At 43.8% G+C, this 24547-nt stretch overlaps 1 protein-coding gene across 3 annotated transcripts in view; it reads right to left on the reverse strand.

The window, feature by feature from the left end:
* Positions 1-24547, reverse strand: part of OLFM2 (olfactomedin 2) — a 192151-nt gene that overhangs the window by 92478 nt on the left and 75126 nt on the right. The gene's annotated exons all lie outside the window — the stretch shown is intronic.

Genomic DNA, 24547 nt, shown 5'->3' on the forward strand with positions numbered 1-24547 from the left:
GTGAATGTTAAGCAGGATGCTAGATCACAAATAATTGAGCACCACTAAATTAGATGATTTAAGATAATAAGTGAAATTGAGAAAATATGAACTTTTCTGAGAATTATAAGATTATAAATATACAGATGGGATATAAGAATGCAAATAAGATAATAAATTGCTGGCAAAATGTTACAACGATGAAAGTGGGAGCGGGAGATGTGAGGAAGTCCAAAGAAAATGTGAAATTATGTTAAGATGTATGTTACAATGTTTATTATATTTATTTCTATTGTAAACCCCAATAAATATTTTTTTTTTTTTTTAAAAAGGAACTTGCCGAACTGACCGGGAGACTCCGAGACCAGAGAAAAGAGATGGTGGAAGAAGACTGGAAGAGGTTTAAGAAATATTTGAAAAATTTGGAAGTGGATATAGGCTGTAGGGTTAGAAGTAGAAGATAGGGTATTTTAAAATAGTATTATTTGTAAGTGATAAAATGTGAAGTTATTTTAAGTATGATTAAAAAAAAGATGGTTAGAAACTATGATATATGTAAACTGCTAAAGATGAAGTAAAATGAAAATCAGATAGGAGCCCACTTAACAACGTTTAGAAAAATAAGGATATGACAAGAATTTGTTCGTATTGTTTGTCTTTTCTGTCTGTGTTTTTTTGTGTTATAAAATGAATAAAAAAAATTTGGGGAAAAATATGTTCATTTTCCACATGAACAAAGCTCCCATCAGCCCCAGCCAAGGGATATTGGGAGTTATCATAGAATTGTAGAATTGGAAGGGACCCAAGGGTTATCTAATCTGACCCTCTGCAAAGCAGGAATCTCAGCTAAAGCATCCATGACAGATGGCCACCCAACCTCTGCTTAAAAACCTCCAAGGAATGAGAGTCTAAAACCTACCAAGGGAGACTGTTCCACTGCCAAACAGCTCTTACTTCCTGATGTTTAGTCGGAGTCCTCTTTCTTGTAACTTGAAGCCATTGTTTTGAGTCCTACCCTCCAGAGCATGAGAAAACAAGCTTATTCCTCCTTCCATGTGACAGCCCTTGAGATACTTGAAGATGGCTATCATATCTCCTGTCCGTGTCCTCCTGTCCAGGGTAAACATACCGAGCTCTTTCAACTGTTCCTCATAAGGCTTTTCTAAGCTAAACATACCCAACTCTGTCAAGCGCTCCGCATAAGTCTTGGTTCCCAGACCCTTGGTCATCTTGGTTACCCTCCTCTGCACATGTTCCAGCTTGTCAACATCCTCATTCAATTGTGGTGCCCAGAATTGGACACAAGGGGCAACAATCCCATGGTCAAAGAAATGCTTTGCTCACATAACATCCCAGGTCCAATCGCCAGCATATCCATCCAGAAAGTTTGGGTAACAGGTGGTGGGAAAGACCTAGAATCATAGAATCATAGAATCACAGAGTTGGAAGAGACCACAAGGGCCATCGAGTCCAACCCCCTGCCAAGCAGGAAACACCATCAGAGCACTCCTGACATATGGTTGTCAAGCCTCTGCTTAAAGACCTCCAAAGAAGGAGACTCCACCACACTCCTTGGCAGCAAATTCCACTGTCAAACAGCCCTTACTGTCAGGAAGTTCTTCCTAATGTTTAGGGTTAGGGTTAGGGTTAGACACTGGGGACCTATTAGGCTAGATGGGATAAAAAGTCTGACCTGGTAGAATTTTGGACAAGATGGATTGTTTCAAGAAGTGGCAGAAAGATATTTCCAGATTTGTTTGGCAGGGCAAGAAGCCTTGAATAAAATTTAAGATATTAACTGATGCTAAAGAAAGAGGTGGATTTGCCCTGCCAGACCTTAAACTTTATTATGAATCAGTAGCTTTTTGCTGGCTGAGAGAATGGCTGCTTCTTGAAAACACTGACGTGTTGGACCTAGAAGGTTTCAATAACGTATTTGGTTGGCATGCATATTTGTGGTATGATAAGGTAAAAGCACATAAAGCGTTCAAAAATCATATTGTTAGAAAAGCACTGTTTAATGTTTGGATAAGATATAAAGATTTGTTAGAAAATAAAACCCCAAGATGGTTGTTTCCAATGGAAGCGAAGGCACAGAAAAAACTCAATATGGAGGCCAAATGGCCGAAATATTGGGAAATTCTGGCTCAAGATGGAGACAGAATAAAATTGCAGAGCTTTGAAAAGTTGAAAAATAAAGTGCGAGATTGGCTCCATTATTATCAAATAATGGAGGCATATAATTTGGACAAAAAAGTTGGTTTCCAGGTGGAAAAATCTAAATTGGAAACAGAATTGTTAGACTCTAAAATTAAGAATTTGTCAAAAATGTATAACTTGCTGTTGAAATGGAATACTCAGGATGAAACGGTGAAATCAGCAATGATTAAATGGGCACAAGATGTTGGACATAACATAATGATGGCTGACTGGGAACAGTTATGGACCACAGGTATGAAATTTACGGCATGTAATGCTCTAAGAGAAAACTTAATGAAAATGATTTATAGATGGTACATGACACCAGTCAAGCTTGCAAAAATCTACCATTTGCCCGATAATAAATGTTGGAAATGTAACGAGACTGAAGGCACATTCTTTCACCTTTGGTGGACATGCCCAAGGATTAAGACATTCTGGGAGATGATTTATAATGAAATGAAAAAGGTATTTAAATATACCTTTCTGAAGAAACCAGAGGCCTTTCTCCTGGGCATGGTCGGCCAATTGGTGCCAAAGAAGGACAGAACTTTTTTTATGTATGCTACAACAGCAGCAAGAATACTCATCGCGAAGTATTGGAAGACACAAGATTTACCCACCTGGGAAGAATGGCAGATGAAGTTGATGGACTATATGGAATTGGTGGAAATGACTGGCAGAATCCGAGACCAGGGAGAAGAGTCGGTGGAAGAAGATTGGAAAAAAATTAAAGCTTATTTACAGAAATATTGTAAAATTAATGAATGTTAGAAAAATGTTGGAATGAAGTTATATGGCTTTAGTAGAAATGTTATAAGGAATTAAGTATAAATAGATTAATAGCGTATTAAAGGAAAAAATAAGGTTAGAATGAGTTAAGATAACTATAGGATAGAAAATAGAGGTAGATGGAAAGGAATTGCTGAAATAATTAACAGAAGTGGAATACAAAAAGGGAGGTGTGAGGAGGCTGAGGAAAGAAGTGAACGAAAGATGGGATAATGAAATTTGATTTATTTTATTGTTGCATTGTTTTGTTGGTTTAATGTGTTGTATTGTATGTGTTTTTTCTTTTCTTTTAGTGTTTCATTTTTTTTGGAAAGTAATAAATATTATTTTTTTTAAAAAAAGTCTGACCTGGTAGGTCTCTATGAAAGCATGTGAAATAGATCTTATGAAACTACAGAAGGCAGATTGGGAGTCACATAGGAGTGCCAGCAGTCAGATGGTGTGGCTCTGATGTCCTTCATTGCTCCTTGCCCCTTTCCCCATGAAGAGGAAAGGAAGATCATCTGAGCCTGCAATCCCATGCTCACTTTCTTGGGAATACAGAAGGAGTCACTTTTTCAAAGTACACATCCACAGAATTTCACTGTTAATTTGCACAAGTTACGCAGGCTATATAATACTGCCTCTCTCTGTGCAGAATTTATTTTTAGTGAAGGATATACTGCTCTAGGGACATCCTCCCCCCAAAAGTAGGCACACATTGTATTATGCCTATTTCATTGCTTGTACCAATTTCAAATGGGTTAGTTTTCTTTCTGCCAATCAACACTCCAGAAGAGCTCATGGCCCACCCCCCACTCTGAGAACCAGTCACTAAGAGAAGTTTGTTGTTGTTGTTGTTGTTTAGTCGTTTAGTCGTGTCCGACTCTTCGTGACCCCATGGACCAGAGCACGCCAGGCACTTCTGTCCTCCACTGCCTCCCGCAGTTTGATCAAACTCATGCTGGTAGCTTCAAGAACACCATCCAACCAGCTCATTCTCTGTCGTCCCCTTCTCCTTGTGCCCTCCATCTTTCCCAACATCAGGGTCTTTTCCAGGGAGTCTTCTCTTCTCATGAGGTGGCCAAAGTATTGGAGCCTCAGCCATGCAATATTATTTTTTTGAAAATTATTTTTATTTCATTTCAAAAGGAGTATAAAAACACACAGGTATAAATGCAAACACTAGGGATAAATAACCCATAAACAAATTCTCACATGTAAGGCAAATTGGTAGGTGACACTTGAGACATCCATGTACACAAACTAGTATAATAAATGGGAAGGGTGCTGATACCGACAAAACACCAGGAAGTCTCCCATTATTAAAAATCAATGCTTATGGATTGATTTATGGATTGCTTATGGATTGATGAAGATGGTAAGACCAAAATGGTAGCTCAAAGTCTGGAGGAAAAAGAATATATGGCTCTAATGGTGGATATTTCCAGTTTAACAGCTGCTGAAAGGAATATAATAAGTGTCTTGTGGGGCACTTGTTGGAGGTCCACAGTAAAAACAAACAAACAAACAAACAAACAAACAGATCTGAGCTAGTTGGGGGTCCAGAGGTATAATCTGGGACACCATGGGTGGAAAGTCTCCTGGAACATTCCCCCTCCCCCAAGGCCTTTACCACCATTTTAAAGTTCTAAGAAGGTTCCTCAGTAAGACTTGGTCAGAATTCAATGCCCTTTCCAGCTGAATTGTCACACTGGATGCTCTTGATGGGCCATTCTGATCTTAATATTGCTCAAGCCAATGAATTCCCTTTGCAAGCAATTTCCTGCCAACACACAGACAAAGCAGCCTTGCCAAGTTCCTTTCTCCTTTTCTTTCCTTTCTCCTCTTGATGTAGTTATGATGACCCCTGTCAAATGAGAATTGGATGGGAACTTGTTTTTTATTGGTATCGATGTGCATCTGCTTGCCTGCCTGCCCGCGCATAGATGTATCAGAGCCAACATGCATAAATCTATGCACCAGACACCCTTAACTCTAAAGATAGCTTATCTACCTGGAAAAACAATATCTCATAATAATGATCACTTAAGAAATACAGATCTGATGCACTGAGCAGTATCATTCATTTATTGCTATGACAGATAAAATTAATATCATGCACAGTCATCAAATACATATGTCAGGAATGACAGCTTACTGTCTGTCATTCCTAGGTTTTTAAAGAACACTGCTCTGTCCTTTCTATTATCTACTGATGTATTACACCAATTCCACTTTGATTGATGAGCCAGAGGATCCCACAGTGGAGATTAAGCAGGCTTGCCAAACAATGCCATTGCAGTTCGCTGTCCAGCAGAATCGGCTCCCTTGGCTCAGTGTTGTTCTCAGTGCAACAGGTAGCAGATGACGATGAGGGGAAAGAGCATCAATGTATGCGTGCCTGTTGCATAAAGCAGTCAGCACTGAGTGTAACAGAAATCAGCACCAGTTGTTTCTATTACCTGCATATGCTATGCAACTCTCACATATTTGAATGTGCTTTCGTGTTTAGTCACTGGGAAAAGCAAGGATTTAAGCATGGGGCAGCAGTACTGCTTTCTGACCATTGGAAATCTCACCCAGCCTCCTCTCTAGCTTGAGCAATCCCATCAAAAATTGTTTACATGTATTTCCAACATTTAGAGAGCTAAAAACTTGTGTCTGGGTTTTTTTACAATATAAAAACAATGATTCGAGAGATGTTGAATTCAATTCACATTGCCAAATTATGTGCTTAACTTAGGAAGGAGAATGGGGAAAGGGTAATTAACAGCAGCCAATAACCTGCAATCAAAGCAGAAATGTTAGTCTACCAAGACTACAGCCAGGGAGGACAGCTCCTCATTCACAGATACAAGAACTCTCCTTTCCTTCCATGCTGACTGTTAAATGGTTACTAGATCCCCCTGCTTTGAAATGAACCAGTAGAATAGACTCTGTCCTAACTATTGCCACTAAGAATGCAACTAGCCTTGGATTCTGAGGGTTGATTGATCTGTGGAGATCATACCGACACAGGCAAAAAGTGTTTGCTTAAGCATCTCAGCTGGACTCATGCCAGTTTCAGGACTGCAGACATTTCTGAAGAAGCTGGATGTGTCTGCAGTGCATAACAGATTCCTCTAGCCTTCAACTCATGGCAGTAGTTCTGCCCTGTGGTATGTGCTACAGGCAGAGGCAAGTAAACGCAAAAGCCTGCAGTCTGTACCACCCAAAATAGATATTCTAGGCTTGCATGTTGGATGGCACCTGCCATTTTAAAAGGTGTACTTCCCAAGATATAAGCTTAGCATTAAATCTACACAGGGATGCTGTTAGTTCACATATATATATACACACACCGTTTTTAAAAAAAAATGAACAGGCATTTATATTGCACATTTCAAGTGTTCAAAACACTTTAAGCAAATTTATCTGGAATCCTTACAACAACCCTGAAAGTTAGGTCAAGATTGCCCCCATAATGTAGATGGAGGGGAGAGAGGGATATTTTATTTATTGCTACACAGTGAGATTATGGGGAACATGAGATTTGAACCACAGATCTCCTCACTCACTCACTCAGATCTACTTAACTACTACAGATTAAACTTCCTCCTGCCTAAGCTCATTCTCCCCCCCCCCCCTTTTGCAAAGCAGCCACCTGGAGAGATGCAGAGGGGGGCTCCAGCAGAGGCCGTAACACACTTCTTCAATGTAGAACCACATCACCCATTTGTTTTGCCGTCGCTACTGTACTCTTGCTGCTTCTGCCAAACTGTATCCATGACCCACAGTCACTTGTCAGCTGCTGTTAGACTCTTGTGGGCGGTTTGTGAACAAGGCTGTGTGCAGCCAGCTCAGAAAGCCCATTCTGTCTCCCTTACTGGCTTGTGAGTGAGAGCAGGAGACAGAGAGGCAATTGCAAAGAAGCCCTGCTTAGCTGCTAAGTGGTGAAAAAGAGCTCCTCTCGCCAGGAGAAAGGACTTGCCCATCTCTCCCTGTCCCCAGCCGCAGTAGCACTTACATGCTCCTTAGAAAACTGATATACCACTTCCAACCCCCAGTGCCATCAGCACCAGCTTCCTTGTCGCAGCTGTATCAGATGGAAGAGGCTGCAGCTCAGTGGGAAAGCACATATTCTGCAGGCAGGAGGTCCCAGGTTCAATCCCTGGCATCTCCAGGGGTGTGGGAAACTTGTGGCCCTCTAGATGTGGTTGGACTCCCCTCCCCATCGGCACAGCCAGTGGCCAGGGATGAAGGAGCTGCAGTCCAGTAATATCCAGAGAGCACCCTGTTGTACACCCTGCCCCTGATGCAGGCGGCAGACAGACCAGGGGGCAAGGAGTGGAGAAAATCCCTCTCTGCCTGGGACCCAGAGCAGACACTACTGGATGAGATGCTGCTTCCTAAGCTCTCATCCTGCAAATATATTTGTTGCAAAACTTGGATTTTCTTGGCACACAGTTTCTACAGAGAGATTCCCACCCCCCGACTGGCACATGGCCTTATCTATACTTCTTCATTCATGCCTTGTTACCTTTGCCTCTTCCATTCCCCTCTTCTTTCTGTTATATGCTCGCCTAATCCTTTGCCCCCCCCCCCCGCTGACTGTCAACATTTTATGTTTTACATTATTTTGATGTATTACATTATTTTAATATTTTTGGAAGCCACCCAGAGTGGCTGGGGAGGCCCAGCCAGATGGGCGGGGTATAAATAATAAAATTATTATTATTATTATTATTATTATTATTATTATTATTATACTGTAAGCTCATTGGGGTAGGGAGTTACCTTCTTTTTTCCTTGTAATTCTCACTAAAGCCCCATGTTTGCTGCATGAGCTATGAAGAACAAACCAACAAAGAAAATACAAAAACAAAAACCCCCACCCTAAATACTCTGGGAGAGAATTTCAGTCCACCTGAATATTGCATAAGAAGCTTCAAAGTTCTCCTCAATAAATTCACTTCTAGTGGACATATGGAACGGGAGGAAGCAGAGCAGGAGTCCATACACAGATCCAATTGCATAAATCAAGACCTAAACAGAAGCGACACGTTCCTCTCCCATTATGAAGACTGAGTGAGCCACTAGCCATTCTGCACACCCTTCCCTGCCATTTAAATTGACATCATAGGCCCACTGGGAGTCAATGCTCTGCTTTGCACCGCTTACTGTCAGCTGTTCTGGGGCAACATCCCAAGAAGGGAGGGCTCAGGGATAAAGGATATGCTTTGCATGAATAAGGCTGCTGGTTCAGATAAGGAATCAAGGCAGCAAAACAGGGAAGCCCTGGAGTCAGAACACTGGAAAGCTGCTACCAGACAGAGTTGTCATAATCAGCCTGGATTGGGGTGGGGAACTACTGAGCGTCACCTTCCCTCAACAAGCCATTTTTGGGGGGCTGCATGCCAGCAGTGGGAGGGGCCAGAGCCACAAGTGGGTGGGATTTGTAGGACTGCAGGGTCGCACAGCACCCTCTTGCATTCTCTCCGGGTTTGGGGGAGGTGCCTGCTGCATTATGTCACTGAGGCAGTTAGACTGCATTGGTGGCGGATTTATAGTGGGCTGCTCAATATGATTCTGCCTTATTAGTTGTTCTGTGATGCTTCCCCAATGTCACCACATTATTGCTTCCTGGATGGGCACTCCTGTGCTACAGTGCAACAGAAGCAGGAGAACAACCACCCTGGAATGGTCATGGTATGGAAAGTTACAGGATTTCAGCAGGAAGCTACAGGGCATGCACTGAATGGCAATGCAGCAGTAAAAAAGGTAAAGGGACCCCTGACCGTTAGGTCCAGTCGTGGACGACTCTGGGGTTGCAGCGCTCATCTCGCTTTATTGGCCAAGGGAGCCGGCGTACAGCTTCTGGGTCATGTGGCCAGCATGACTAAGCCGCTTCTGGCGAACCAGAGCAGCGCACGGAAACGCTGTTTACCTTCCCGCCGGAGCGGTACCTATTTATCTACTTGCACTTTGACGTGCTTTCGAACTGCTAGGTGGGCAGGAGAATGCAGCAGTACATGGGCCCTAAAACATGCACAGTATTGAAAGTGGGATCATGTATATCCACTTGATATTGTTATGGATGTATAATATCCCCCCTGCCTCCTGCACTCCATTTCTAAATCGAAGTTGCGGCATCTCCTGTGGTGCCTCCAAGGCTCAGTGCCCAGTGCTCCCCTAAATTGGCCCCCAGCTTGTGGCCAGACTAAGATCATACAGCATCTCCTGCCCTTGAGGCCTCTGAGGTTGTCCACCAAACACTTTCTAAGGAGCCCTTCCTGCCCCATGGCTCCGTGTCCTCCTCTTCTTGCACCTGTTCTTCCTCTTCAGTTCCTGTGCATCACTTTACTGACCTCTCAGGAGCTCTTCCCACTCACTTTGCTACCCTCAGTCTGCCACACACAATCCTTTCTAGGCCTGGGGCCACCAACCTTATCTTCCCTCTGAAGAGCTGAACAGCAGCCGTTTCATTGGACAGCTGCTTCCTCCCCTGAACCCTTGGGATGTTTTGGACATTCTGTGACATCACACCAGGCTAGCCAGTCTGAGGCAGAGACTCCATTGCCACAATGTGTGTGTGTGTAAAAATATGTGCACATCAACACACACACAGTGACATTGCAAGCCTGGCCCTTCCCTGCCCCCGCTTCCTCCTCCGATCTCATGTTTCATAGGGTAATTTAATCCACTTCCCCTGAAAATAGGCCACTTTCCCTCGGTAATGTTTCCTCTGTTTAACAAAGAAGGTGGAAATCAGTCTGGTTCTTTCGGTTGTTATGCCCCCTCCCTCCTCCCCCAGGCAGAGATGCTCCACAGCTCTGAGTGAAGTCAACTGGAAATAGAGAGAGGAAGAGACATAGAGAGAGAACGCATTACTTCCCCTCTGCCCACCCCAACCTCTCCAGCAGTAGGGAAATGGAGGAAAAAATAATACCAAAAGGTCATTTTCCTGATGTATGGATGTGCACAGTGGGCTGCAGGGCCCCCGGAAGGCAGCTGGGAAATAGTAATCTCTCTCTCTCTCTCTCTCTCTCTCTCTCTCTCTCTCTCTCTCTCTCTCCCATTTGATTTCTGGCTGCAATGCGCATGTTTGCAGAACCGAAAAGCGACTGGAACCTGGTGGACTGAAAAAGCCCTAAAGGGGGACTCGTAAAGGAAGAAGATTGGACATGATATAATTGCTATTATTCTTATTTACCAGAGGGTTGCAGGCTCAGTTGCTTCTGTAATGTGGAACTAACCATGTTATGAAATCGGATTTCAGAAAACAATAAAAACCATCACTTTGCCCCCACTGTGCTGTAATGTATATGGATCCCTGAGCAGAGGCAGGTTCAAGTCCCAGGCTCCGACATTAACCCATTGGATGGCCTCAGGAGGAAAGCACTCCTTGCTCAGCCTGGAAGAAAATGCTAGGTGTTAGCCACTCATTTATGGCCTCTGTTAGTACAATAGGGGGTGATTGCCATGGGGTGAGAAGGGCTTCAAAGGAGCGGAAAGGACAAATGCATAGGAAAAAGTCTGTCCATGGGCTGCAAACCTCAGTGGCCAGCATGCACCCTTCCAGGTTCAGAGGCAGCAAAGTCAGCCTACCTATAATTCCCTATCCTTGCTCCACATCATTGTTTGGCAACCCCACGGAGAAAACCAGCTGAAGAGAAAAGCAGGAGGTGGGAGAACACGAGAGCTGACGTGGTGTAGTGGTTAGAGTGCCAGGCTAGGACCTGGAAGACCAGGGTTCAAATCCCCACTCAGCCACAAAGCTCACTGCCTGTCAGCCCAACCTCCCTCACAGGGCTGTTGTGGGAATTAAATGCATGTCACCTTGCGCTCCTTGCAGGAAAAAGTGGGATATAAATGCAATTAAAAATAATAGCAATAAATTAATAACTCAAATGTCTGGCTGCCATTTTCAGCGTCAGTAGTTACAAATCACGTGTCACCTCTATGTCTGCCTCTAGTGAGGCCCCAAGGCTACCTGGGGTCAAATCCAACTTGGGAGAGTCCATGGGAAAATAAGGTCTCAGTTCCTCATCTGTGAGACGGGGAAAAAAAGGATCTGCCATAGGGCCCCACTCGTATACCTTTCCAGATGCTGGAAAGGTTGGGAAGAGAAACTCTCTCAGGTGTATATTCAGAGCATGTCAAAGGTGAGGAGTGAATTTGATAAGCACATATAAAAGGCAGTTGCTGTAGGTTCAGTTTGTGCCTTTGTTTGTCTGGAAGAGTCTATCAAGCACTCCTTCAGAATTTCCTTCAGGCTTGTGATGGGTGCCTGGCAAGACATCATCAGTGCCGCTCTCCCTTTACCCACAAATGGAAGCCTATTCAAGCAGCAAGCACAATCAGATGGCTCAAACAAGCAAGTCAAGTCACATGAACAAAACGTTTTTGAAAAAACACCACCTTTCCAGCTGGTGGCATAGCTAAAGTCTGTTCTGCATAAACTTAAAAAGACTTCTCATAAATTAATATTCAGGTGGTATTTGACATGGACTGATACGATGCAAAGGAGTGGTGGGAGGTACCAGTTGGGGAACCCCCAAGGAAACCCCATGTGGAAGAAGGCTCAGAGCCAGGGGACTGGTGATGGTACGATGATACCTGGTCAGAGGGAGAAGATGGGGCAGACTGGGAGGAGGAGGTGTCAGAAGCTGAAGAGGCAACAGGGTTTAGTGAGAAGGAAGAGGCTGTGGCAGAGAGCAGTCCAGAGGCAGAAACAGAGGTTGGAGATGAGGGGCTACTAGAGGCAGAGATGAGACAGGCTGTTGAGGAAGCCAGGGATCTCCTCCTCCTGCTGTGACCAGTTATCCCCCCCCCCCATGTCTCCTAGAACACAGAGAGGAATGAAGAGTGCAGAGCATAGAGAAACAAGATGAAGGAGCCTCAGGCTGCTAGGGAAGGATCCAGGGGAGGAGAAGGCTTAAGGAACTCTGGGAAGACAGGGACCTTTATTCCTTTCAACTGCCTCAGCTTGTTCTGGTGCACATGGTGGTACCACTGCAGCAGATCCTTACACATACTCATGGGATTGGGATGCCAGCCAAAAAATGGAATAGGGCAAAGGGGATGGAACAAAACCACATGGTTCTGACTCACATTTGGAATGCCTCTCACATATCCTGCAATTCCCTTTGCTTCTGTGGGCAGGGCAGACCCACCAGCCTTTTCAACCTTTCTGCATTTGATCTAAAGCATCTTTCCTCACTGGTTTGGACCCTTTCCAACCATCCCCTCTTTAACAGAGCACGGCCGCCCAGACTATGACCCTAGACCGCCAGTGAGGCCTGATCAATACAAAGCAGAAAGGCTCTAATAATACACCCAGTGTCATTTTTACTTAACTCTGCTGTTGGCAAAAGGGGGAAATGGGGGGGGGGGTAAAAAAGCAAAATCCAAACAGACCGTGACCCACATGACAAATGACATGTTCCAGGGTGATCTGTCCCATGAGGCTCTTTTCTGCCATCTCTCTTTACAGCAAGGGATGTGACTGGAGGCTGTAACATGATTTGACAGCGACAAGGAAACACAAGGGGTTTTCGAGGAAAGCCAGATACTCTTGAGACAGATGAGGGCTGCAATAGTACATATATTTCCAAGAGCTATGATTCGCACTTGGGAATCATTCAGCCAACTTAGGTTCCTGTATATTACCACCATACATTAATATAACACTCTTGCTTTAAGGGGTGCACCATACCCCCCTCCGGCTACTCCCCTTCTTGTTCACCTCAGAGTGTGATAGAAACACAGCTTAGCAATATGAGCAAACTTGAGGTGAAGCAGCCCCCCCCCCAATCCTCTGAAATGTGTCAAGAGGGTGAGGTCAGAAGCATCCACTTCCAGGTTTCAACCTAACAGTGCTTTGCCATTACATCTAACAAGGACAAACTGTCATTTAAGCCACAGTTTATTGAATCAAATCCCAAGGAGACAATGCTTTCTGATCCTGACATGTTCTTATAAACCATAATTTAAAGTAACCACAGCTCTTAAATTCAGAGGTAATGAACTGCAGCTAGTTTAAACAAAGATTTGGATACTCCCAATCTCCTCCTCTGATGGGAACCCAGATTGGAATAGATATCAATAGTCCTTGCCATCTAAGATTGCTTGCAGCTGCCCCACCAAAACTCTCTCCATCAGCTTCCTCCAAAAGTGGGCATATAGTTATTCCAACCCAGGGCTGATTTCTTTAGAAGTGGTCACACCAACACCCATTTCAGTGTAGCAGGAACCATCCCCTTGCACACTGAAGTGCTGGTCACACTCTGGACCCAACCCTCTGCTAGATTTAATTAGCCAGGCAGGACAGAGGGATTGCCACCAGCACCTTGTCCACATCAGCAAACTGCATAAACAGAAACCATTCCCACAGCACATCACTGACTCTGGCATTGCGTACTTCATCTGGAACTGCAACAACTGCAGTGCCACGGTCCCTCTGTCCCTCTTATAGCTCCCTGTCTATAGTGTTACCACCTGAACACCTCTGCAACTGCAGCAGGTAACAAATCAACCCTCAATCTTCTTCACATGCCACCCCCTCTCCCATCATCCACTTGCCTCTCTCACATTCCAAGCACACCCTCAGGTTGAGGAAGAGGGGCAGGTGCTGGGAATGTAAGGGGAAGGATGGATAGACTGAAATTGCAGAGTTTTGAGAAACTAAAAAACAAAGTGCGAGACTGGCTTCATTATTACCAGATAATGGAGGCATTTAAATTGGACAGGAAAATTGGCTTCCAGGTGAAAAGATCAAAATTAGAAACAGAACTGTTAGAACCCAAAACTAAGAATTTGTCAAGAATGTATAACTTGCTGCTGAAATGGAATACTCAGGATGAAACGGTAAAATCGGCTATGATTAAATGGGCACAGGACATTGGACATAACATTATGTTTGCTGACTGGGAACAGTTGTGGACCACAGGTATGAAATTTACGGCATGTAATGCCTTAAGAGAGAATATTATGAAAATGATATACAGGTGGTACATAACCCCAGTCAAGCTTGCAAAAATTTATCACTTGCCCGATAACAAATGTTGGAAATGTAAAGAAACTGAAGGTACATTTTTTCACCTTTGGTGGACGTGCCCAAAGATTAAGGCTTTCTGGGAAATGATATATAATGAATTAAAAAAGGTATTTAAGTATACCTTCCCTAAGAAACCAGAGGCCTTTCTCCTGGGCATAGTCGGCCAAATGGTGCTAAAAAAGGATAGAACTTTCTTTATGTATGCAACAACAGCAGCAAGAATACTCATCGCAAAATATTGGAAGACACAAGAACTTCCCACGCTGGAGGAATGGCAGATGAAACTTATGGACTATATGGAACTGGTGGAAATGACTGGTAGAATTCGTGACCAGGGAGAAGAGTCGGTGGAGGAAGATTGGAAGAAATTCAAAGACTATCTTCAGAAACATTGCAAAATTAAAGAATGTTAGAGTGATGTTGGACTGAAAATAAGCGGTTTCCAGCTGTACAGGTTAAAGTTAATGATAGACTATGATTAAAGATTAGGATTAAAGATGTTTAAAGAAATGGAAATTTGACATTAAGAGGGAAAATTTTAATGCTATATGATACTAAGACTAAAGATCAGGTTTAAAGAAGTTGAAGTTATATATTTCAATATTTTATTAAAGCTAAAGATTGGGATTAAAAAAGTGGAAAAGAAATTGCTGGACAAACAATTTGGATTGGAATACAAAAGAGGGAGGTATGAGGAAGTCCAGAAAATAAGTAACTAAAAAACGGAAATGGAAAAGAGATATTGTTTTTAATTGTTATGTTTTTTGTTCTTTTATTGTTGAATCTTGTTTTTTTGTGTTTTTGTTATATGTATTGTGTATGTTTTTCTTTTCTTTCTTTGTTGTTTAAAACTTTAATAAAAATTATTTTTTTAAAAAAAAAAAAATAAGGATGGAATAACATATTTAACCCAGTACAGCCTTTGATCTCCAGGAGCTCTCTTGTCTTTGCCACTTGTGTGACATGAGACTCCATTCAAGATTCTTAACAGGAGATTCTGGAGACTGGGCATGGGACATCTGGCATGCAGAGCATGGGGTGTACCACCCAGCTATGACCTGTTCCCAAAAGAAGCATGGCTGCTTTATCTCCCATTACTTTGGGAGATTTAAAAAGTTTACATCTCAGCAGGAAACCTGTTGCTACCAAATGATGGCCACCAACTTGGATGGATGGCTTTAAAAGTAACTGCTAGCCAAGATCACTATGTTTTTCTCTCTCTGTTGGAGACAGTATGCCTCTGCATACCAATTGCTGGGAATCACAAGTGCTGTTGACCTCAGATCATGCTTGCAGGTTTCCCCATGGGACATCTGGTTGACCAATGTGAGAATGGGAAGCTGGACTAGGTGGACCATGGGCCTGATCCAGCAGGCTCTTCTTAGGCTCTTATGTAACCACGCAGTGTGGAGAAGATCTCGTAAGTTCACTGAAGATATATATGTCAAAGCCTGAAAGCTTAAGGGGTAGGGAGGGAATTATTTTGCAGTGGGTCGCAGCAAAAATGCATAGCCTAGCAGCTTTCCTCCTCCTCCTCTAACTCTGCTTGGCTGTGAGCTCCATTATTACATGAAGCACACACCACACAGGGTCTTGTGTTATCTGTCACCTGGTTATTAGATGGAGCTGCCAGCTCCAGTCTCAGGAGCAACAGAAAGAAAGAAAGAAAATCGCTGACGCCAGTCCAGGTGATGGATTGAGGCATCAAGTGCTGCCCCCACGCCCTCCCAAGCTCCTGCTGAGACCTCTCCTTCTCTGTTACTGTTTGTCTGCTTTCCTCAGCAGCTTTCCCTTGGAAAAAATAACAACAACCACTATCTGAATGCCCCATTTTACTTAATACAAAGTGAATTTCAAAGCTGGGTAGTAAATTCACAGGCCAAACTGCTCTCCCTATAAGCAGGGTCAATTAAGCTTAAACGACCCCTGAAAGGTATTTATCCTTTTTTAAAATTATGACAACCACTTCTCCTCTTTGGTAATTTGCCTTCTCCTCCACCCTCTTCACAGTGTTAGCAAATTCTCTTTGGGTGGAAACCAGAAGACATTCTAAAGCAGAATAAGCCAATGTGGTGTCTTCTAGGTGTTGTTCCTTCTCCCCTCATCTCTGACCACTAGGCATGCTGGCTATATCTGATGGAAGTTCAAGTCCAACAACAGCTGGAGGACCACAGGCTACCCATCCCCATTCTAAATGATGATGGAAGTGGTTTGAATGACAATTTGCTGCATTATCAGGCAATTGTTTTGAGAGCAGAAGATGCTGTTTTCCGACCACTTTTGCCACATTCTAGCATGTTTTATTTTCTCTCCAGCTCTACAAATTGGGCTCATTGTGCCTCACCATTTAAAAGCTGGAGGGTTTTAACCTTGTCTCAATAAACCATCTATCCAGCCTCTTTTTTTTTACTGAACAATAATTCTACCCTGATCGGTGAGGGTTGGGAGAGAACCCTGTCTGAAACCTTGGAGAGCTGCTCTCTGTTAGTGTGGAATATCCTGAGAGCTAGACAGTCTGACTCAGTCTCAGGCATCTTCACATATTCCTGTCCCTGGACATTAGCCAGGCTGGGTGGGGATGATCAGAGTTGGAGTCCGCAAACAACTGGAACACCACAGGTTTTCCCTCCCCAGACTTAGCAGCTTGCTTGGGGAAGATGCACCTTTCTAAATCCCAAAAACTCAAGTAGAAGGGAAATGGTCCTTTCCATAGGCGTGCATTTGACACAGGGCTGAGTTAGAGCCACTTCATCCATCACATCTGTTGGTGCACACACAAAAGAAGCAAAAGCATTAAGCACATACCTAAAATTATAAATATGACAAAGGCTTCACAGGTCCCACTCATCAGGCAAACCTCAACTGGCTGTGGCGCATGAACAGTGCAGCAATCATGGATCTCCCTCTGGGTAGCGCAGGGATGGGAAATCAGTAGCTCTCCTCAGATTGCTGGATTACAACACCCATCATCCCCAACTGTTGGCTATAAAGGCTAGAGCTGTTGAAAGTTGGAGGCTTAACAGCATCTCGAGGGTCACGCCAAGCCTTGGCATAGTATTTGAAATAACTCTTTAGGGTGGTAGTGAACAGCTGGCTTTGTGGGACTTCAGTCACTTAGGGGAATGAACACATGTGAGTGTGAGAACTGAGTGTTCTCTTTTTTTTAAAAAAAATTGTAACTGTTGAGTAAAGAATCAAGTGGAGGATACATGGGGGTGGGAGAAGAGCAAAAGCCTCACGTGGGTATTAGGACTTGGGGCTGCCTCATGCGGCTTAATTTCACCAGATGCAAGGCAACTAACACACTGAAAGATGAGTAATGCACTTCCCTGCACCCGCTGTGAGCTGGCAGCCATTTCTCTGAGCACAGCTGCTGGGGTGGGAGTGAGCCTGGAGATAGCTTCTGGCTCTCTGCACACACAGTCTGGTACACATTAACCTCTCTCTTCACCGACATGTACCAGGGCACATAACGGCAGGAAGAAATTCAGCAGTGCAAACTGACCCTACCATATTTCCCATGGAGAGAAAGCTGCTACTACCACCACCACCAGAAACAGAGCGGGGCAGAGAAAGACAGGAGACTAAGAGGCCTGCAGTCTGTGTCATCTCTGAGTGGCCAAAAGGACCAGGAGAAAGTAGAAGGGACCACACACTGCAGACGACATGGGACAGCTGCCAGCAAACTGTACTTCTGTGGCTAGTGCACCCCCCCCCCCAATGTGCATGAGCACTTTTGCAGTGTAGCAGGACGAGTTTCCCCATCTTCACCACCCAGTGGAACAGAATGGGGCAAAACATACACTCATATGAAGTCGAGAAAGGATACTCATTACAGGGGAGCCCCACTGAGAACTGAACAGAGGGATGCCATTTTTGGCAAAATGCCTGTAACTCCATAAGGAATGGGGGAGAAATATGATTCAGTTCACATTCCAAGCTAAATCTATCAACTCTGCACTTTCTGAAACAATACAAGAAACACAGCCATCTCTTATGTAAATGCTGGGATGCAGTTCTGCAACCAGTGTTCACAAAAATGCATTAATTTTACAGGGAAATGGGCAAACAAATGAATATACCACTGAAAATAACATTAAAATGCATTGTATCAGGAGAGGTTGTTTATTTATTTATTATTTATTATTGAATTTCTATACCGCCCTATACCTGGAGGTCTTGGGACAGTTGTTTGCAAGTATGTGTACATTTGTCAAAAATGTGTACAAAAATGTGTTGACAAAATACCGAATAATTTTCATGATTATTATTATTTAATCACAAATTGCTACAGAGCTGTGGAGAGGTGAATTTGGGGAAGGGCCATAGCTCAGTGGCACAGCACCTGCCTTGCCAACAGAATGTCCCAGGCTCAATCCCCAGCATCTCTGGGAAGGGTTGGGAGAGCTTCCTGCCTGAAACCCTAGAGAGCTGCTACCATCCAATTTAGACAGTGCTGACCTAGATGGAGCAATAGTCTGGCTCAGTATAAGCCTGCTTCCTGTGTTCCCAAAAGACTGGAACAATAAGAAACTTGGAGAACGGACACTGGCACATCCTTCCATACTGAGTCTCCATAGTGCCTCCATTCTGCCCAAAGTTTTTCAGGATGCTAAATTTTTTGAGACCACCAAGGATTTACTGCTTATAGCCAGCCTTGCAGATTTCACACTTAAAAAGCAAGCTGGAAACTCAGATGTCAGTGAACATGGGGTCCCTTTTCAAGCCTCACTCCATATGCAGTTAGACTCAAACCCCAATCCTGGCATAGCTCAGTTGGTAGAACATGAGAGGTTGTGGATTTGAGCCCCGTGTTGGGCAAAAAATTGCTGCATTGCAGGGGTTTGACTTACTGGCGGAGGAAGAGGGGGGCAGGGGGAGCGCACCACCCCCAGCACCACAATCCCAGTGGGGTGCCATTGCGGCTGCACCTGCCCTGCACTGGGTGCCACGCCCCACAGGCGGCACATCACACCCCCAGGATGTGCACCATGCCCCCAGGATGCCTGCCATGCCCCCGGGATGCGCACCAGCCACACCCCCGCCTACTCTCCACCCCTGGTGCCAGAGCATGGAGCTCCGCCACTAGTTGGACTAGTTGACTCTTGTGGTTCCTTCCAGTTCTATGATTCCAACTCCCATCAGTCCTAGTCAGCATGACCAAGCATCAATCACGATGGGAGCTTGCAGTCTCTCAACATTTGGAAAGCCACCACTACCCCATCTCAGGTTAGAGCATCAGAACTCTACCAGTGAGCAACCCAATCTTTCATCACTAATACCAGCAGCTGTTTTGAAGGCAGCTATTAATCTTCACAGGAAGGGCATGTAGGGACAATACATTCCCAGCCACTGGCTTACCATGTGGAGATTATATATTCAACATCCCCCCCCTTTCCCAGAGATCCTTTTGCTTTGCTGATGCTGTTTAGCCAGATGTCCCCAGGCATAGATTCTCCTTCCCCTGCCAGCCACCAGAAATAGTGGCTCCGTCTTTTGCCACTACCAGTTCTAAGGAAATAAAGCACTCATTTCCATAAAGGATACTAGCTCTGAACAGTGGGGGGAAATCAATGGAGCATTGAGGAAGAATTGTTAATTCCCCCTTTCATTAGCAAAGAGCTCCCTTGTAAGCTCCCATTTAAATCCCATTTAAATAGAGGTGTAGGAGGGAGACGTGCGGCTCACAGATTGGATTACGCTCTACTTAGTGCAACACAGTGGCTCATTCCTCCTGAGACCTCTGTCTGGGAGTTTGCACAATCCCATTGCAGATTGTGTCTGCCTGGTCCATTGGTGGACGCCTGGTTGACAGAACATCATCTCAGTTACTCAATGAGTGTAAATGGTGTCAGTCAAGTCCACTTTCTAAACTTAATGTTCAGTATACCTGAGAGGGCCACTTTCCCATTGTTACAGCCTAGGCATCTTTCTTCTTCTTTTACATATAATTTTTATTAATTTCTTTTTTAACACAATATTTCCAACATTACAATAGCAAATAAAAATACCCTTTGCTCTGCTGAGCTTGTGACTTCCCTCCATCCCTTCAACTGGTTTTTTGTTTTCAAGTCTTTACATTGCACTTTAAAACCTCCACTTCTGACCTTCATGTCCTTCATGACTCTGTCTCTTTGGTCTAGAAAGTTATAAAATGTTTTAAATTTCGTTGCAGGATTTATTTCAATCCCGCTAGTGTCTTCACATTTTTACAATAATTGTTCATATACCCATATACTTCATATACTTTGAAACTTTTGGTCGTCTTGGTTCCGGATTCTACTGGTCAGCTTGGCTAATTCTGCATAGTCCATCATCTTCGTCTGCTGCTCCTCAATCGTTGGGAATTCCTGCACTTTCCACTTTTGAGCTAATAAAGTTCTTGCTGCCATCGTGACGTACATAAATAGTCTTTTGATCTACATTAGCAATTTCCTATCCCATCAAACTCAGCAAAAATGCTTCTGGCTTTTTGGGGAAGGTATATCTAAACATCTTTTTTAACTCATTATAGATCAATTCCCAGAATGCTTTTACTTTATCACAAGCCCACCACATATGGTAAAAATCTCCATCTTTTTCTTTACATTTCCAGCATAATTTGTTCCTCATCCTATGCATTTTGGCCAACTTCACTGGTGTTAAATACCACCTATACATAATTTTCATTACATTCTCTTTTAAGGCCGTGCAAGCTTAAAGTTTAAAATTTCATTCCACAATTTCACAATTTTGACCAAGATTCAAACTCAATATTATACCCAAAATTAATAGCCCATTTTATCATAACTTATTTAGTCTCTTCATCTTTTGTATACCATTCCAACAACAGATTATACATCTTTGATAGCAATTTAACTTTGCCCTCCAACAATTCAGTTTAAAATAACATGTGTCTTCTATGAAAAAACATGTTTGAAATAACATGGGTCTTCTTTGTGTCCTCTACAGCCTAGGCATCTTTCATGAGGTTAGTTGGGTATACAGCATGGGTGCTAAAAAGATAGCTGATGGGCTGGATCTGGCCCCTGAAGCAGCTTCATACCTTCTTGGTTTGGAGTAAGCGCAATCCAATCAATCAATCAATCATTTTATTTGTATGCTGCCTTTCCAAAGTTAAAAACATGCTCAACATATAAAAAATTACATAACTACAAACATAACAAGTCACAAACAATAAACAAAACTTCAAAAAGTACACAACCAAACCAAACAATTTCCACATAAATCTTAAGATCCAAAATAAAGATACAAGAAATTAACAACAACAGCCCAACCGCAACAAAACCCCTAAACAACACCCCAGCCGAAGAACTGTCAGAGCTCTCAGAAATGAGTAAAACACTCATCATTCAGGGACTCAGGAAGGTGTACTAAATACTCTCCGCTAAACCTTTCAAAACCTCAGTGGAGCTATGGGTGGTCTCAGTTACTGTTAGAGAGATGTGGAGCTGCCACCATTCATTGTATCTTTCTCTCCCCTCCCTGGTAAAACATCTAGGATTCTCAGGACAAGTATTATATGATATGAAATGAGGTTACTATGTGTCTCCCACTCCCACACCCAACCCACCTCACACCACTGACAGCATACCCTCCAACATTTCTCTGATGAAAATAGGGACGTACAATTCCATCAATGATAATTTTGCTATTTATACCCCACACATCTTACTGGGTTGCCCCAGGTACTCTGGGCAGCTTCAAACATATATAAAAACATTTTTAAAAAAATCAAACATTAAAAAAACCCTTCCCTATACAGGAATGCCTTCAGACAGCTCGGGGTTTGGATAACTCCATACTCTTCCAACATTTCTCCAAGGAAAATAGGGACATCCCAAGGAAAAGTGGAGCATTCTGGGATCAAATCAGAAACTGGGATTGCTTCTTTAAATCAGGGACACCCCTGGAAAATAGAGACACTTGAAGAGTCTGTGGTAGTTTCAGTAATGTCACCCACTCCCGCCCAAAAAGAGGGGAGAAGATTTGTGACAGCCAGGGGTGCCAACTTGAATAAAATAGGGAGCAGGTAAGCCCCACCCCACATAATCAATCACAAGACACCTTGCACACAGACACCATTTGAATGGCAATGCCCATCAACTTTGGAGGGCCCAGCCCCCTCAAATATTTCATTGGGCAGGGGGTCTGAAGGGACTTTGGCCTCTAAGAGTTGGCTTCTATGGTGGCAGCTATAGGTATCTTGCAATGTTTAGTTCTATCCAAGTTTTCAGAATTGATCCCTTCACTGGACTATTCTTTTGTGGCCACAGCTTATTCACTGAACATCTTGAACATAGATCATGAAAATATCAAACCACAAACATCTAAATATATATATGGGCAAGACACAGCAATAGTCCCTTCCTTACACATATTTCAGCAGCTGGAGAATCTCAAATAAACAACCTAGCCCAGGTTGGTGGCTAATTTAAATGAAGCTTTGGGAAAGAGACACGGGCTGACATTTGCCTGAGTTGTTTACTCAGCTCATCACATGTATGCTCATATGCATAAATATGCACACAGTGATTGCTGTTCACAGGGCATCAGGCTGCTGGTTAGCATCTCTTCTTTCTTCTTGGATCAGCCACCAACCCCCTGAAGCTTCACATCCTGGTATCCCAACTGCTAGTGCCAACATCCAGTCTGCAATCTTGTGAATTACCTGGATAGAAGCTCCACTAATGGCAGGGACCAGACCTTACAAGGTGGCCTCCTAATGCTTTTGAGGGAAGGTAGAAGCATCAGCAGGGAGAAAATGGTAGGTAAGGAGGAGATTCATCACTCTTCACCTCAAGGCTGGACCAAAATTCCCACCCCACTCCCTGTGTGAAAACAAGGGTGAATTTCCTTATGCCTTCTTGGCGTGGGAGAAATTTCTTCAGCATTTCTTTTTAGGTGGTTGTGCTTACCTTAGTGGTTCAAAGCTGTAGAGAAGAAGTTGTTAAGCTATAGCCCTCTAGATGTTGCTGGACTCCAACTCCCATTATCCCTTGCTGGCTGGGACTGATGGGAGCTGGAGTCCAACAACATTTGGAGGGGCACAGGTGTAGGGGAAATGTGAAAGACCATTGTAATTTCGAGGAGTTAGATGACATGTCTCTTTCCCTTAACATCCGCGGTTTTAAGTTTGCTGATTCATGCTGGTATAACTTGTTTTCCACACACCTGGGTCTCCTGTGTTCTAAGTGCTAATTGGCTAGTGGGGAGGATACCCAGTTGCAGTGAATTGGGTTGGAGACTCTCAGCTGCTCCGCATTCCTGTTGAATCACACTCCATGTCCCGGGCTGATCATGAGTGATGCTTGCTAACCAAGTGCAGTCAATCAAGTCAATCAAAGTTGACTATAAGAGCTGTAGGCTGAAGGGGCTCAGAGAGCTTCTCCACAGGTCGAGGTACCAGATGCTGTGAGACTGTTGGCTGGGGTCTCTCTCGCTGCTCTAACTGGAGCTCTGGGCAGCTGAAGGGGAGATTGTGTGTGACTTTTGTCAGGTATGCTGTAATTTGTGTTTTGTATGCCTGCTGCTATCTGTTAACCTTATGCAAATAAAGCATTGCTTATTCTTCATCCACTGGTGTGCTTATTGGCTCCAGATCTGGAAAGAACCCTGCCCTTGGCAGAACAACAGGTTAGGCACCTTTGTACAGCAGAGAGAGCCTTGTGTAGATTTTTGCCAGCCACACTTGCTGAAATGCCTTGGGAGCTACATGTTGAAACATGGCGCAGTACTGCTACCAATGCAGTCAAAGAAATGTAGCCAGTAGAAAGATGCGGTGAGAGCCTTGCATGGCTGTGCATGGATTGTGGCTCTTTCAGTATGTGCATTAAAAAGTAAGAAAAACTAGAACACACCTGCCCACTTCGTAAGACTAAGTGAGTTAAGCAGCAACAGTCACCCAAAAATTACAGAGAAATTTATTTCCCTCCCTCAGTATTTCAGAAGAAGAAGAAGAAGAGGAGGAGGAGGAGTTTGGATTTGACATCCCGCTTTATCACTATCTGAAGGCGTCTCAAAGCAGCTAACATTCTCCTTTCCCTTCCTCCCCCACAACAAACACTCTGAGGTGAGTGGGGCTGAAAGACTTCAAAGAAGTGTGACTGGCCCAAGCTCACCCAGCAGCTGCATGTGGAGGAGTGGAGATGAGAACCCGGTCCCCCAGATTACAAGTCTACCGCTCTTAACCACTACACCACACTGGAGGATTGTGTTTCATCCTTATCCACTGAACAAATGCTTGAACAAGAACTTCTTTGCCATTTTGAGCATCCTTTCACCAGCCAGCTAATTTCCCCCCTCAGCCAGCTATTCCTACAAAAACTGTATGTAACCTGTTCCCATCTAATGTAAGAAGATGGTCCTCAGTTTGCTGAGTGCAAGATCTCCACTGAGGGAAAGAAAACTAGCTAGGGAGTATGTGTTGTTTCTGTGTTCTGCCACCAATTCATGACATCTGTTCCTGGGATGGATCCTGCTGCCAATGTCATGTTTGCCAAAAGGTGGGGGTACCACCAATAGGGAGAGCTTTTTTTTTTTAAGTCCCTTATTGGG

Source organism: Podarcis pityusensis (genome assembly GCF_964106645.2).
Source record: "Podarcis pityusensis genome assembly, chromosome: 2".
Lineage (NCBI taxonomy): Eukaryota > Metazoa > Chordata > Lepidosauria > Squamata > Lacertidae > Podarcis > Podarcis pityusensis.